Here is a 15957-nt window from a genome sequence, read left to right as displayed (position 1 = left end):
AGAGTGTGATATGTGATAAGTATAAAAGGGGAGTGTTTATTTCTGTAGTTTAAAGTATAAATTGCCTACAAAAATGAAATAGTATTTAGTCAGTCGTGTCATTTTTAATCATTTGTTACAGTAAAAGTTTTAAAATATGAAATCTTTTATGTCATTCTTTCAGCTAGTATCTGAAAGTTCGAATCTCTTTCTAAAAGTTATTGATCTCCACAGAGATTTTAACAATCTGTTCCAACACTCTGAAAATGGTCAACACTGTGAATTATGTTTGTTACTTCCTGCTAGGCATGTTGCACCACTTGGGGGTGGGGTTGTTCCCTGGGAATGTTAAACAACGTACTCTTCCTCATATTCATCCTGTGCAAAAGCAATCTCTGTTTCATGAACATTAAATGAGGTTGAGGGCTCATTGGCTATCAAGAGTATAACACTAAGGAAGGAAGAAACCACAGCAGCCTTTGCTAGGAATAGATTTTATCCATAGAGTGGAACATTGCAAGGATATATCTCCTGACTCCATTCCATTCCTGTGTCATTAAGTGTCTCTTTATATGTTGTTATAAAGCCCTGCTTTATATTAAAAAATTACTTTGTTTATTGAGTGGGCTGAAACCACAGAATAAGTTTTAAAAAGGCTCAAGTGACTTAAACAACAGCTCTCAAAATGGCCAAACATTTACGTAACTACACTTTGCAATTTACAACGCCAACAGAAAGGAGTCAGGCTGTCTGGACGTAGCCCACCAAAGACAATAAGCTTAAAAGATTGTGAATTATCGTCTCCTGTACTACACAAAACCATTCAGACAAAATCTAATTATTCAGGCGGGTGAGGACCAAATTGTTAAACTCAATCACTTCGCACAATGGACCCCCCACTAAGAAGAGGGCCCCACCCACCATTTTAATCAAATCACTTTAGACAATGGACCTGGAATGAGCTTGTTATGACTATGTTTGGTAACTGGCAAGTTTGTGAAGGTAAGTCATGTGATAGCAAGTTTTGTGCAAAGACACACTGATTTCCAGGGTCAGAGCAGAGAAGGACCATGAGTGGGTAACTCATGAAGATAACTCATGATCGCTTTTTTTCTCTCTCTCTCTCTCTCCAGTCAATTTGCAAGTATGTGTCTGACCAGTCAAACACCAGAGGCAACATCTTCAACATGAACCAAACAGCTGCTGAATCCAGAGGACAAGACAGAGACCATCCATCAACATTTTAACAAAAACAGAATTACCTGGAAAAACTCAGCAGGTCTGGCAGCATCGGCGGAGAAGAAAAGAGTTGACGTTTCGAGTCCTCATGACCCTTCGACAGAACTTGAGTTCGAGTCCAGGAAAGAGCTGAAATATAAGCTGGTTTAAGGTGTGTGTGTGGGGGGGCGCCAGCTTATATTTCAGCTCTTTCCTGGACTCGAACTCAAGTTCTGTCGAAGGGTCATGAGGACTCGAAACGTCAACTCTTTTCTTCTCCGCCGATGCTGCCAGACCTGCTGAGTTTTTCCAGGTAATTCTGTTTTTGTTTTGGATTTCCAGCATCCGCCGTTTTTTTGTTTTTATCAACATTTTAACTCATCTTGACACAGAATCTGGAAAGATCACCGAGGCCAGCCTGAAACTGTCAAAGTCATCGGTCTACAGGATCACGTATGATTGACTTTCTTTTGGGATTTTCCTCTTCCTCCCTGAATGCACGTGTGAGTATAATTTGGAGCATTTTTAAAAAAAATTAATAGAAATTGTGTTAAGTTCAATAAATTTGCTTTTTGCTTTTCTTTTAAAAATTTACAAGAAAACCTGTTTCTGTGTGTCTTTTACAGTCACAGCACTTAAACAGTTAAACATTCACTAAATTGGTAAGCAAATTATTTTTAAATAAATCTGTTGCAGTCAACTAAGAGATGGAAAGCAAAGGGAGCCATTCAATACTCCTTACCTGGCTGTAACAAAAATTTGGGGCCCAGGTCCAAGATTGGATCCTTAGAAAATTGGAAGTGCGAAATCAAATTGACCCTAAGAATTATTTTAAAATTTCCATAGATTTTCCTGTGGTTTACAGTACTAGAGCACTTAACATATCCATATTCAAGGCTGATACCTTCATAGACTAGAGTGAAATAACTTGGGACACCTTAAAAACCTCACTCATTGAAGAGTTTACGGAGTGTAGCTAAACATCTAGAAGTGAGCACCAGACCAAAAGCTAGGAAACACGAAATCCTCAAACTTTTAGCCTCACATTTTTCAATTAAACCTGAAGAACAGGAGGAAGGCATGAAATCTGAAACAGACAGGCTATCTTCAGCAAGGGTACAGCTGGTGCAGTGGAAACTAGAGCTAGAATTTTAGTCAAGGAAAGAGAAAGAGGCAGGAGAGAAAGATAAAAGAGGAAAGGCACAGGCAGGAGAGAAAAGAGGAAAGAGAACTCCTGGAAAGGGAGAGACCACGAGCCTTCCAGAGTGAAAAGCGAGAAAGGAAATTACAGGAAATAAGGCAGCTTGAACTGAGTGGGGAAAGGCCAGCTTTACCCAGTGGAAATGCTACGAGTGAGGTAAATGATCCTAGATCAGGACAGAGCTTTGAGCTCTTAAAATACTCACAATTGGTACCATGATTTAGTGAGGATGACGTTGCAGCATTCTTTGTGTCATTTGACAAGCTTGAAACAAGATGAGTGGCCAGTGAAGGCTTGGACCTTTCAACTGAAAAGTCAATTAACAGGAAGGGCCTGTAAAGTTTATTCCTTAATATCTGAAGAGAGTTCTTCAAACTATAAGATGACCAAAAATGCCATCCTGAGCACGTATGAACTGGTACCAGAGACATAATGTCAAAAATTCTGAACTTCCCAGAAGCCACTCAAGCAGACTTTTATTGCATTTGAGAAGGTTAAGCAACTTGCTTTCGATCAATGGATACAGACTCCAAGATAGATCCCATATACAAAAATCTCAGGGATTTGATTCTCCTCAAGGAATTCAAAGACTTACTTCCCCTTTCCATGTGGGAGAGCAGAAGGTCTCTAAAGCCAGTTAAGCAGCAATCATGGCTCATCCAAAAACCCTTTACCAAAAGAAAATTCTTCCCTAAACGCCTCCAAAAATCCAAAAAGTGTAGAAGATGGGAGAGTGATTAGAGAATAAACAGTCACGCATGGGGGGAAATAAAAATGGAAGCACAGGGGGCCCTCAGGAGTGATGCCTGTGTGTTTTCATTGTACCAAAGCAGGTCATCTTGATTATTGGAAATGAAAGGGAAAATGCATAGGTTTCGTCAATATGCATCAGACCTTTGCAGTTGAAGAGGCCTTGATGGAAAGCACAGGAGAAAAGACTATGACTCTAAAGTCATACAATCATAGAGGTCTACAGCACAGAAAAAGGCCCTTGGCCCATCGAGCCTGCGCTGGTCAAACAAGTACCTAACTATTCTAATACCATTTTCCAGCACTAGGCCCTTAGCCTTGTATGCCATGGCATTGCAAGTGCACATCCAAATACTTGTTAAATGTTATGAGGGTTTCTGCCTCTACCACCCTTTCAGGCAGTGAGTTCCAGATTCCCACCATCCTCTGGGTGAAAAAATTCTTCCTCACATCCCCTCTTAACCTACTGGCCCATACCTTAAATCTATGCCCCCTGGTTTTTGATCCCTCCACCAAGGGGAAAAGTTCCTTCCTGTCTACTTTATCTATGCCCCTCATAATTTTATACACCTCAATCATGTCCCCCCTCAATCTCCTCTGTTCCAAGGAAAATAACCCCAGCCTATCCAATCTTTCCTCATAACTAAAACTCTCCAGCCCAGGCAACATCCTGGTAAATCTCCTCTGCACTCTCCCTAGTGCAATCACATCCTTCCTATAATGCAGATTCCAGAACTGCACGCAATTTTCTAGCTGTGGCTTAACCAGCGTTTTATACAGTTCCAACATAACCTCCCTGCTCTTGTATTTGATGCCTCAGCTAATAAAGGCAAGTATCCCATATGCCTTCTTAACCACCTTATCTACCTTAAGGGACTATCTTAAGGGACTGGTGGACATGGACACCAAGGTCCCTCTGATCCTTGGTACTTCCCAGGGTCCTACCATTCATCATGTATTCCCTTGCCTTGTTTGTCCTGCCCAAGTACATCACCTCACACTTATCCGGTTTAAATTCCATTTGCCACTGATCAGCCCATCTGACCAGCCCGTCTATATCCTCCTGTAATCTAAGGCTATCCTCCTCACTATTTACCACCCCACCAATTTTCGTGTCATCCACGAACTTACTGATCAACCTTCTACATTCAAGCCTAAATCATTTATATATACCACAAACTGCAAGGGGCCCAACACCAATCCCTGTGGAACCCCACTGGACACAGGCGTCCAGTCACAAAAACACCCCTCGACTATCACCCTCTGCTTCCTGCAACTCAGCCAATTCTGGATCCAATTTGCCAAATTGTCTTGGATCCCATGGGCTCTTACCTTCGTTATCAGTCTCCCATGCGGGACCGTATCAAAAGTCTTGCTGAAGTCCATGTAGACTACATCAAATGCATTGCCCCCGTCCATGCACCTGGTCACGTCTTCAAAAAACTCAATCAAATTGGTCAGACATGACCTCCCCTTAACAAAACCATGCTGACTGTCCTTGATTAATCCCTGCCTCTCCAAGTGTAGATTAATTCTGTCCCTTGGAATTGCTTCCAATAATGTCCCCACCACTGAGGTTAGACTGACTGGCCTGTAGTTCCTTGGTTTATCCCTTCCTCTCTTCTTGAATAACAGTACCACATTGGCTGTCCTCCAGTCCTCTGGCATCTCTCCTGTGGCCAGAGAGGTATTGAAAATTATTGCCAGCGCCCCTGCTATCTCCTCTCTTGCCTCACTCAATACCCTGGGAGAATACAGGGCCAACATATTCCAGTAAGGACAAAGGGTGGGACCAACAAATCCAGGTAACCCTGGATGTCGACGGATAAACAAGATTGGATAAAGCGAAAAAGGGATGCCTATGGCAGATACCGAGGGCTCTAAACAGCAGAAGCCCTGGAGGAGTATAGAACGTGTAGGGGGAAACTTAAAAAGGAAATTAGGAGAGATTATTCATCTGGGCCTGGAGATTTAGTTACTTTTAAGCCTGCCAGACCACTTAGAGCTTCCTCCCTTTCTATGCTAATTTTAAAAATTATATCACAGTCCTTCTGCCTGATTTCCATGCCCACGTCATCCCTCTCACTTGTGAACACTGACACAAAGTATTCATTTAGAACCCTACCTACATCTTCCGGCTCCACACACAAATTACCACTATGGTCCTTAACAGGCCCTACTCTTTCCCTAGTTATCCTCTTACTCTTAATGTACTTGTAAAATAACTTTGGATTTTCCTTTATTTTACCTTCCAATGTTTTCTCATGCCCCCTTTTTGCTCTCCTAATTTCCTTTTTAAGTTTCCCTCCACACATTGGGAAAAGAAAAATATATTTGTAAATAAATTATAAATTATTGGAAAAAAGAGGATGGGAAAGGGGGTAGGGATGGACGAGAGAATTCATGATCTGAAATTGTTGAACTCAATATTAAGTCCAGAAGACTGTAAAGTGCCTAGTCGAAAGATGAGGTGCTGTTCCTCCAGTTTGCATTGAGCTTCACTGGAACATTGCAGCAGGCCAAGGACAAACATATGGGCATGAGAGCTGGGTGGTAGTGTTGAAATGGCAAGAGACCGAAGGTGTTCTGCAAAGCGGTCACCCAGTCTGCGTTTGGTCTCTGCAATGTAGAAACGACCACATTGGGAGCAGCGAAAGCAGTAGACTAACTTGAGGAAAGTGCAAGTGAAATGCTGCTTCACTTGAAAGGAGTGTTTGGGCCCTTGGACGGTGAGGAGGGGGGAAGTAAAGGGGCAAGTGTTGCACCTTCTGTGGTTGAATGGGAAGGTGCTGTGAGAGGGAGTTGAGGTGTCGGGGTGATAGAGGAGTTGACCAGGGTGTCGGGAGGGAACAATCCCTGTGGAATGGCGCCGCGGTGGGGGGGAGGGGGGGGGGGTGCGTGAAGGAAAGATGTGTTTGGAGGTGGCATCGTGCTGGAAAAGTTGGCGGAAATGGCAGAGAATGATCCTTTGAACGCGGAGGCTGGTGTGGTGATAAGTGAGGATAAGAGGGACCCTATCATGGTTCTGGGATGGAGAGGAAGTGTGAGGGCGGATGCGTGGGAGATGGGCCGGACACAGTTGGGAGCACTGTCAACCACTGTAGGTGGAAAACCTCGGTTAAGGAAGAAGGAAGACATGTCAGAGGAACTGTTTTTGAAAGTGGCATCATCAGAACAGATGCGACGGGGGCGAAGGAACTGAGAGAATGGGAAGGAGTCCTTACAAGTGGGCTGTAGTCGAGGTAGCTGTGGGAGTTGGTAGGCTTGTAATGAATATTGGTGGACAGTCTATCAACAGAAATTGAGAAGGAAGGGAAGTGTCAGTGATGGACCACGTGAAAACGATGGAGGGGTGGAAATTGGAAGCAAAATTAATACATTTTTTCAGATCCAGATGAGAGCATGAATTTGGGAATCTGATTCAAAGTGGGAATTTGATGCATGCGGGAAAAGAGGTGCTTTAGGTAAGGTTTACTGCAAGAAGTGCGACTTAGAATAGAGTGTTGGGAGTTAAGTCATTAAGGGAGTTAGGGAAGGAAGGGGAAGAGGTGCTCTTTTGCTTCTGTTTTCTAACTTTCTCAGCCTTCAGGAAGTGGTCGTACTATGCTACAGGAGTAGAAGCTAGTTATTTGGTGAGTATCTGCTAGGTGACTAATGTTTATTCCTAAGGTTCAAAGTCTAGCCTGGTGGTAAGGTTAATAAAATATATAAAAGCAGAAGTAAAATATATAATTGAATAAGATAATTAAGTAGTTAATTAGAACACAATAAGGATGTCAGGACAAGTGATGGGTCACAGTTGCAGCATGCCCTTGATTTTACATGCCAATATTTTTTCATATCCTCTCTTTACTTCCTTAATTTCCTTTTTGACTTCACCCCTGTACTTTCTATATTCTTCTAGGCTTTCTACAGTATTCAGTTTTTTGTGACTGTCATAAGCTTTCTTTTTCTGCTTTATCTTACCTTGTATGCTTCTGGATAACCAGGGGGCTCTAGATTTGGTAGTACCACCCTTTTTTTTTGTGAGGACATGTCTACACTGTGCCCATAGAATCCCGCTTTTGAATGCCTCCCACTGATTTGTCACTAATTTTCCTTAAAGTAGCTGTATCCAGTCACTTTTCCCAGATCACTTCTCAGCTTCGTAAAATTTGTCTTCCCCCAAGTTAGAACTTTTACTCCTATTCTATCTCTGTCCTTTTCCATAATGATGCTAAATCTAACAGTATTATCATAATTATCTCCAAAATGGTCACCCACTGCTACTTCATCCACTTGCCCTGCTTCATTTCCTTTGAGTAAATGTAGAATTGCTCCCCCTCTCATTGGGCTTGTTACATGCTGACTAAAAATGTTCTCTTGAATGCAATTCAAGAATTTTGTGCCCTCTGTGCCTTTCGTATCCCAGTTGATTTTAAGGTGGTTGAAGTCTCCCAACTATTCTTGCCCTATTGTTTTTGAACTCAGAAATTTGCCAACATATTTGCTCTTCTAACTCCTTTCCACTATTTGGGGGTCTATAGTACAGTCCTAGCAGAGTGGCTGCCCCTTTTTTATTTCTGAGCTCAATCCATGTGCCTTCATTTGGTGCTTCATTTAGTATATCATCCCTCCTCACAGATGTAATTGATTGCTTAACCAATAATGCTACACACCCACCTTTTTTATCCACCATCTATCCTGCCTAAAAGCTCCATATCCAGGGACGTCGAGCTGCCATTTTTGCCCCTCTTTAAGCCAAGTTTCCGTTATAGCAATGATATCATGTTGCCATATGTCTATCTGTGCCCTCAACTCATCAACTTTGTTTGCTAAACTCCTTGCATTTATGTATGTACCTTTTTAACACTGCCAAATCCATATGCTGTATAATTTTTAACTGTTGCTTCTTCTGTCTTTCAGAGTCACTCGCTAATTTTCTCGCTAAGTCTTCCATTCCAAGCTCTGAATTTGTCCTCAGGTTCCCATCCCCCTGCCGATTTAATTTAAACCCTCCCCAACAGAACCAGCAACCTCTCTGCAAGGATATTAGCCCCAGTCCTGTTCAGGACCTATCCTATTTATCCTATTATTAGTGGATTGTATCTACCTGGGCAATCTTCCACATAGAAACATAGAACTTGCTAGGTGAAAGAGGACCAAGGTCCATCTAGTTTACTTCTATGATCCTGGTAGTCGCATGATGCCATGGTAATGGAGTTGGTGATTAATCAAAACAATCAATCCTCATCAATGAGGCAGCAATAGACCCAGACATGAGACAAGAAAAACCCCAATGGCAGAGAACTTTGGGAACTGTAGGTCTAAAGTCACCTGTTCCTTCCCAACATGACACACTTACCATATGGCATGTCTCAAATTACTGATATATTGTATCCCAAAATGCTACTTTTTGAAAGAAATCTAACTAATTTACATTTGAGTGAATCAATACTGTCTCCTTTCATTGTCTCCTTAGAGAGCCTGTTCCATAAGGACTGTCTCACTGAAATAATGGGAGGAATTCTAATGGCTCTACCCCACTCGCAGTGGCACATACCAGCAGAGTGACGGGAGTCTGTAAATTTCAGCAGCATGTTTTTCTGTGGCATTTTAACTAAGCTACTGCATTAGCATCCTAGTTCATTTGTTGTGAGCAGGCATGACAATCCACATCTGAATGTTGAAGTTTCTGTATTTAAAGGGGCTGCAGCAAGGCACAAGATGGAACATTTTACATCTGATACATGCAAGACAACAGCTTGCGGTGAAGTCTCAATGAGGAAGAGTTGCCCCACAGTTCTCTGAGGCATTTCTAGACATCATTCTGTACTCTGTAGAAGCCTGTAGAGGCATTTTATTTCCAGGAAATGAGAGAAAGAATCCTGCCTTGGAAATCAGCAGAATTGGCTGAGGAGATGGGCAGCAGAAGCCTGATCTGTCACTCATAGATATAGTGTCACAAAAGGTTCAGTGACCTCATCATGGTAGGAAAGGTGAGTGCATGCCACATTCAAGTGCAAATCCCCTTACTCTGACGTCCCCAGCCTTCTCCAGCACAACATTCCTGAGGTATGCCCAATCCTCTGCAGATACCTCTGCACATCTTCATTTGATCAGCCACCATTGACACTCACCCTCATTATCATCTCATACCTGTCCCCCATGATGAGCCTCCACAAATGCTGTCTTTTCATCCTATCAACAAGTTCAATTTCTCACACTCATGACTCTCTTTATCTCCTTGCAGGGGATCTTCTTTATCTCCTTGCATCTCCTTGAGGCATTCAAGAGGGCATTAGATGATTATTTGAATAGAAACAATATGCTGGGGGATGGGGAAAAGACAGGACAATGGCACTAGGTCATAATGCTCATTTGGAGAGCTGGCGCAGATACAATGAGCCGAATGGCCTTCTTCCGTGCCATTAAGATTCTGTGATTCTATAAGAAGTGAGCTCAGGACTAACAAGAACAGGCAAGAAACAGGGGGTGGCCCTCCAGTCATCATGACCCTGTTCTCCGGGAAGGATGATGCACTCTTGGCATGCATGGCCATTTGTGGGAGAGAAATGGTGTCTCCCAGACAGTAGCAGAATTAGATATTACTGAGTCATATGGCACACTGCACTCACTCATGTTGACTTGATCTCAGCAGGCAATGAGAAGTGATGATCTGCACAATGAAGCATGGGAACTCTTTCATCTTGTCAGCTTTGATTCATGTCTTTCATCTCCTGTAGGTGTCACTCAAAAGTTGCTGGTGAAAGAGGATGAAGAGTCCTCAGAGGAGCTTGCACACTCTGAGGAAGCACTGTCATACAACTCATGCACATCCTCCACCAGTTCAAATAAGCACATGCTGTGGCTTCCAAGAAAGATAGTGGAGTTGTTACATTGTGAGCCACACATCACAACTGAGCAGGAGCAGGTATTGGAGACAGGGACTGCAGTGAAGGATGCTGGTTGGAAGGTGCACGACCCAATCACGGATATTGACCTTCAGGGGTCATCGACGAAGGGGGCAATTCTGGAGTAACAGCAGAAATGTGTGAGGTTCTGTCAATATTTCCAGAGGCACTACACTGCATGCAGTTGGGGAGAGATTGGAGGAGCTTTTTCTAGCATTAGTGCCATGATGTCTCAGGTGTTGGAAAGAGTGGCCACCTGATTGGAGCATCAGATGCGACAGCCAACTTAGTGCAAGCTGGTCCTCACCAATGCCTTCTCACAAAGGGTGTGTATTTTATGCTTTCCCCTTAGATGGCTTTCCCACCCCACTGCCAGTTGAGGCCCTTAAGTGGGCCACTAATGCCAATCTAAGGCCCTCTCCAGCCTGCTGCTGGTATTAATCCAGTGGAGGACGTCATGTAAACCTGTACAGGTTGCTTGTGGTCTCCCAGAGTTGGGGAGGCGGGAGAGTGGGGTGGTGTCCCTCACTCAAAGGCAATCAGTGCCTGATTGAAGGACCAGGCATCAGGGAGGGGTGTGCCAGCTCATAGTCATCCTCCTGCCCTTTCTGCTGACCCCCCTCCCCCTGCAACCCCCACCCTTCAAAATCCCTCCCGCCATCATTTGCCTCTAACCTGGGTTGTTCCACAATCCTGGGCCTCCAGTGGGTGTATTCCCACCTGCCTGGTGGTGCTGCTGAACAAAAGAGCTGCTGGCCTCTGATTGGCCGACAGCTCTTGGCAGGCAGGATTTTCCGCCCCTGGAGACCGTGACAGGCCCACCGGTGACATCTCAACTGCCTGATTGGCTTATAATATGGCAGGCTTTCCCAGGACGAGGGAGAGCAGGTTTCTCGCTAGCTCTCCAGCCAGCAGCCAAGCCCTCTGTTGTCTCCAAGAAACTCCCTTTAAGTCTGCCAGTTTACACAGAATGGAGGAAAGCCTCATCTTGACCGTTCGCTGCTTCAATGAAGTGTTACGACCTGATGGGAGCAGTGCGCAGTTGATCTAGCCCCACTACTCCACAGGTCGTATCATTAGTTTAAAAGTTTCATTTACTCACCAACGTGGCCAATTGTTTACCTTCACTACTTGGCTCTGTTTTGTAACAAGTCTGTCAGTGGAGCAGCTATAGTACTGAAATTTGGTACAAATTTTCAGTAAAGTGCACACATCCCCAAAAACCTCAGGATTTCCTCTTAGTTTTAAGGCAAGGAACATCAACAATGCCTGTACTTTCACTGTTCTTGGCAACACTGGTCTTTGCCCTACAATATGCCCTAGATAAGTTACTCGGGCTTTCGCAAACTCACTTTTGGCAAGGTTTATTACCAAATCAGCTGACTATAGTTTTTTTAAACATGGCTTCTACCTGTTTCAGGTGGTGTTTCCAAGTGTCACCATATATATCAGTACATCATCAAGATAATCCACACAGCTAGGAACACCAGCCACCACTTGGTTGATTAGCCTCTGTAAAATTGGTGAGGTATTTTTTTGCCAAATTGCATCACTCAGCATTGGAAAAAACCATCTGGCATGACAAAGACTGATATTTCTTTAGCTCAGGGTGTTAAAGGAACCTGCCAATATCCCTTTAACAGGTCTATTTTGGTAAGAAAAATAGCACTGCGAGCTCCGTCAATATTGTCTTCCAAGCAATGAATTGGGTAGGAATCTGTTTTTGTTACTGAATTGACCTTTTTGTAGTTTATACAGAATTTGGTCGAACCATCTGGTTTAGGTATAAACACAACAAGGGAACTCCAGCTGCTTCAGCTGGAATCAGTGAGGTGATTTTCTAACATGTACTGGATCTCTGCTTTCATCAGCCTGTTTCTCTGGCCCTAAGCGATAAGGATGCTGTTTTATAGCAGGGGATTCTCCTACATCCACAAGATGTATGGCTACGGTTGTACATCCTGGTTTGTTCCTACAGATCCCTTTAAATCCTGTAAGTAACCTCACTAGTTTTTCTCATTGTCCTGCCTCTAAGCAAGAAAATATGGGGCACAATTTTCAGTTCGGTGGGGGCGGGCCTGGGATTGGCCAGGAATAGGGCTGTCACCCACGATCAGCCCCCGCACCACAATTTCACACTGGCAGGCCAAATAAGGCCTGCCCAGCATGAAATGCGGCTCCCCTCTGGTCGGGTAGGGCTTGGCGGGAGTCTGTTGGCCAGCGAGTCCAATGGCTACCCGGCGGCTGGTTTAAGAATGGCACAGGCAGTCCCTTGAAGACTGCCATGGAAGAACATCTCTCCTGTCTCTCGTTACCTAAAGTGATGGAGTCGAGTGTGGCTGGAGACACTAAGCGGTAGGTTAAGTCGGGTGGGCAGTCAACCCCCACTTTTCGGCTGAGTGCCTCGTGGCCCTCCAGGAGGAGATGGCTGCCAGGAGGCCACCACATCTCACAAAGAGGGCATGGGAGGAGGCTGCAGCACAGGTTAGCAGCCATGATGTGGTGTGGTGCACATGGGTGCGGTACCGGAAAAGGTTCAATGACCCACTGTGCTCAGGAAGGGTGAGTACCATGTTGGCATGGGTCAGTGTGCAGAAGTGCTAAGATGTGGCCGTGCCCCCGTGGACCTCCAGAGGTGCTAAAGTTTGAGTGCCAACTGGCCAACGGGGTAAGCCCTGGCTGCTTGGACTGAGTGTCTTGCGGCTCTGATGTGCCCTGCGAGATGTTCCTTAGCTGGAGTTGGCCAGGCTGCAGTGGCACTGCAGGTAGAGAATGGACTAATCAATGCTCCTGTGCCGTCTTAGGAGAAGATGAGCTGCGACTAATCAGAGAGGTCACATACAGATGGAGGCCCACCCAACCTGTTGCTGCTCACCAGCTTCAAGCAGGATGCCCTAGAGCTAGAGAGCCGGTATGCTTCATGTGCAACCAGGTATGGAGAGGCAGTGTGCCAGACAAAAGTAAAAGTGCAGTGCACAGAGGTGAGTGTTTCAGATTGTGCAACCATTCTATTGTAGTCTCTTCATTGATGGGAGCCTCAAACCTGGATTCCCCATTGATCATTGAAAGACGATGGCACCATGATGCAGATCTCCATTGTCTCACCAGGATGCCTGGCATGCACAGTGACAGTATGATGACTTTAACTAATGACATCCTTGCTCTCCCTTAGATTCACCAGCACGCACTCACTCTCTGGACCCCAAAGAGCCACCAGTGATGCCAGAGGATCACCAGGTTTCATTTGCATCTGCGTCACACCCGCTCTCTGAACCAGGCACCAGCGCAGATGCCTCTGTGGGCATTAGATCAGTGACTAGAATGTCGGTGCACATTGGTGAGGCCACTTCATACTCGCTTGAGGTACAGGTGGAGGCAGAGAGTGCTCAGGGCGCAGGCAGTCAGAGGACTGCTGGGGACCAGGACGATGCTGAGTCAAAGGCCTCTGGAGTCGTCCATTAGGCAGCTGATGCTGGATGTCCAGCGGGATATGCGGGACGATCTGGCAGAGATCCATGAGTGTCTCTGTGCCATGGTCGCCATTGTGGAGGAGTCCATGTGGAGAATGAGCACTGTGTTGACCCTCATGGCCGAGCACAATGCCTCCTCCATTGAGCGAGTGGCCACTCTCATGGGGAGGGCAGCTCCAGGAACAGAATCAGGGATTCCTGGGGTTGTGCATGGACCTGCAAGCCCTCACACAGACAATGACCACAGGTGGTCAGTGTTGTGTGGGAGATAGATGAGGCACCCAATATCCCAGCTAGGTGTCTGTCCATCAATGGTGAGCAGGGCTGTCCAGAGCGACCTCACGTTGGTGCATGAGCTGCTTGACATCTCTGCGGGCTCCTCTCAGGGTGCACTGGATGACGGCTGCAGCTCCTCTGCCCCTCCACATATGACCGTGGCATGTGTTGAGGCTGTGATGACTGAAGAGAGGCCAGTTGTGGCACTGGCTACTCCCTCCCAGGCACTGGCTACTCCCTCCCAGGCAGGGCCAGCACAGGCTCCACTGGCCAGAGGATGACCGCTAAGGACATCAAGGCCAACAAGACAGTGGAGTCAGCAGGCTGCCTCCAATGCCGCTGCCAGCGATGGAGGGGGGAGGGGAGCACTCAGATGTAGCACTCAGAAATGTAAGATAAAGGCATCATGAGCACAAGAGGGACAGTTCACAGGTGATTTTCCATTCATTTATGTTTGGTTTATATGTCTGCTGATGTGGACGTCAACACCAGTGATGGTAATGTCATTATGCATTCAATGTGACAATAACATTAAATTTGTTTTTGTTTTGATGGTCTGAGTATGCTTCACCTTTTTTTTCTAGTGCAGGGTACGCCAGTAGTAATGCTGGACGTGAGTAGCTTGATATTTTATTGCACAGGCATTGAGTCGACTTTGGATTCAAATGAAAGGGTCATTTCAGACATCCGGGATAGAGGCGGCACCCTGAGCACGAGGTGGAAGCAGAGCTTTGGCAGCCTAGTTGAAGGAGCATTGGATCAAGGTGCCCCTGCCTCCCTGGAGGTCACCGAGGTCTGCCTCCACACCTTCAGTGTTCTCCTTGCTGTGCTCCTCTTCTGACTCACCATTGGATTCATCATCTGTAGCCTGTGCAGCAAGATCCTCATCCTCCAGTGAGTACCCCCCTTGCCAATGCCAGATTGTGGAGAGCACAACATGCAACCACTATCAGTGACACCTGACCTGGGGAGGGTATTATAGTGCATCCCCAGAATGGTCCAGGCATCAAAAGTGCATCTTGAGAAGACCTATGGTCCACTCTACCGCCACCCTTGTGGAGGCAAGACTCCTATTGTAATGCTGCTCTGCTCTGTTCTTGGGATGACAGAGAGGCATCATAAGCCACCTTTTCAACAGATAGCCCTTGTCATCCAGCAGCCATCCATCTAGTCGGGCTGAAGCACTGAAGAGCTTCAGCATCTGGAGTGTCTCAGGATGTATGCATCAGGGGAGCTGCCAAGGTACCTTGCACGGCTTGCAGAATATGTATCCTGTGGTCACACACTATCTGCACGTTCATGGAGTGGAATTCCTTCCTGTTGACAAAGGCACCCGGCTGACTCGCTGGCGCCTTGATGGCCACATGTGCAGTCGATGGTACCCTGGACGTGGAGGAACCCAACAATCGCTGCAAAGCCTCTGGCTCGCTCAGCCTGCTGGCCTCGTCCATATGGTAAAGAATAAATGTCAGTACCCGCCTGAACAGAGCTTCTGTCTCCAGCTTGATGCAACTGTGGACAGCTGATTGGGACACTCCACACACATCCCCCACTGACCCCTGGAAAGAGCCAGAGGCATAGAAGTTGAGGGCCGCTGTGACCTTCAGAGCCACTGGAATGGGTGTCCTCCCAAACAGTCGGAGCTGATCTCAGGCCCAATCATCCGATAAATCGAGGTCACTGTTCCCCCTTAGAGGCACTACATCTTGGATATATTAAGGTAGCTGCATTGCTGCCTGTAAACCCTGGCAGCAGGATAGTGGCGTCTTCTGTGGCCCCTTCTGCCTTGGACTTCCTGCTGGCCCTGTGCCCCTCGTGCCTGCGCCTCTCCACCCAAAGGTTCCTCCCCTGGAAGCTGCTTTGGGACACCTGGCCTCCTCTCCTCCTCTCTTTCTCCTCAGAGGAGGTGCCACCAGCGGAGACCACAATCCCCATTCCCAGGGTGACAAAAGGCTGTCTGATAAGGGTCCACACGGTCTGAATCCTTCGGGGACCTTGGAAACAGCAATAAGTCCTGAAATGAAATCCTTGAAATGCTGACAATGAAGCCCCAAACAGAGATGAAGCTGCAAAGTACCAATAAGCAACCAGCAGCAAACTATCTCCAAAACTCCTCACTACACACATTGTCTGCTTCACCTCCCTGGCCAGCAGGCCACAGGTGATAGGG

The sequence above is a fragment of the Carcharodon carcharias genome, chromosome 11, assembly GCF_017639515.1.
Source record: "Carcharodon carcharias isolate sCarCar2 chromosome 11, sCarCar2.pri, whole genome shotgun sequence".
Classification (NCBI taxonomy): domain Eukaryota; kingdom Metazoa; phylum Chordata; class Chondrichthyes; order Lamniformes; family Lamnidae; genus Carcharodon; species Carcharodon carcharias.
The sequence above is the reverse complement of the archived record's forward strand: the minus strand, read 5'-3'. Positions refer to the sequence as shown.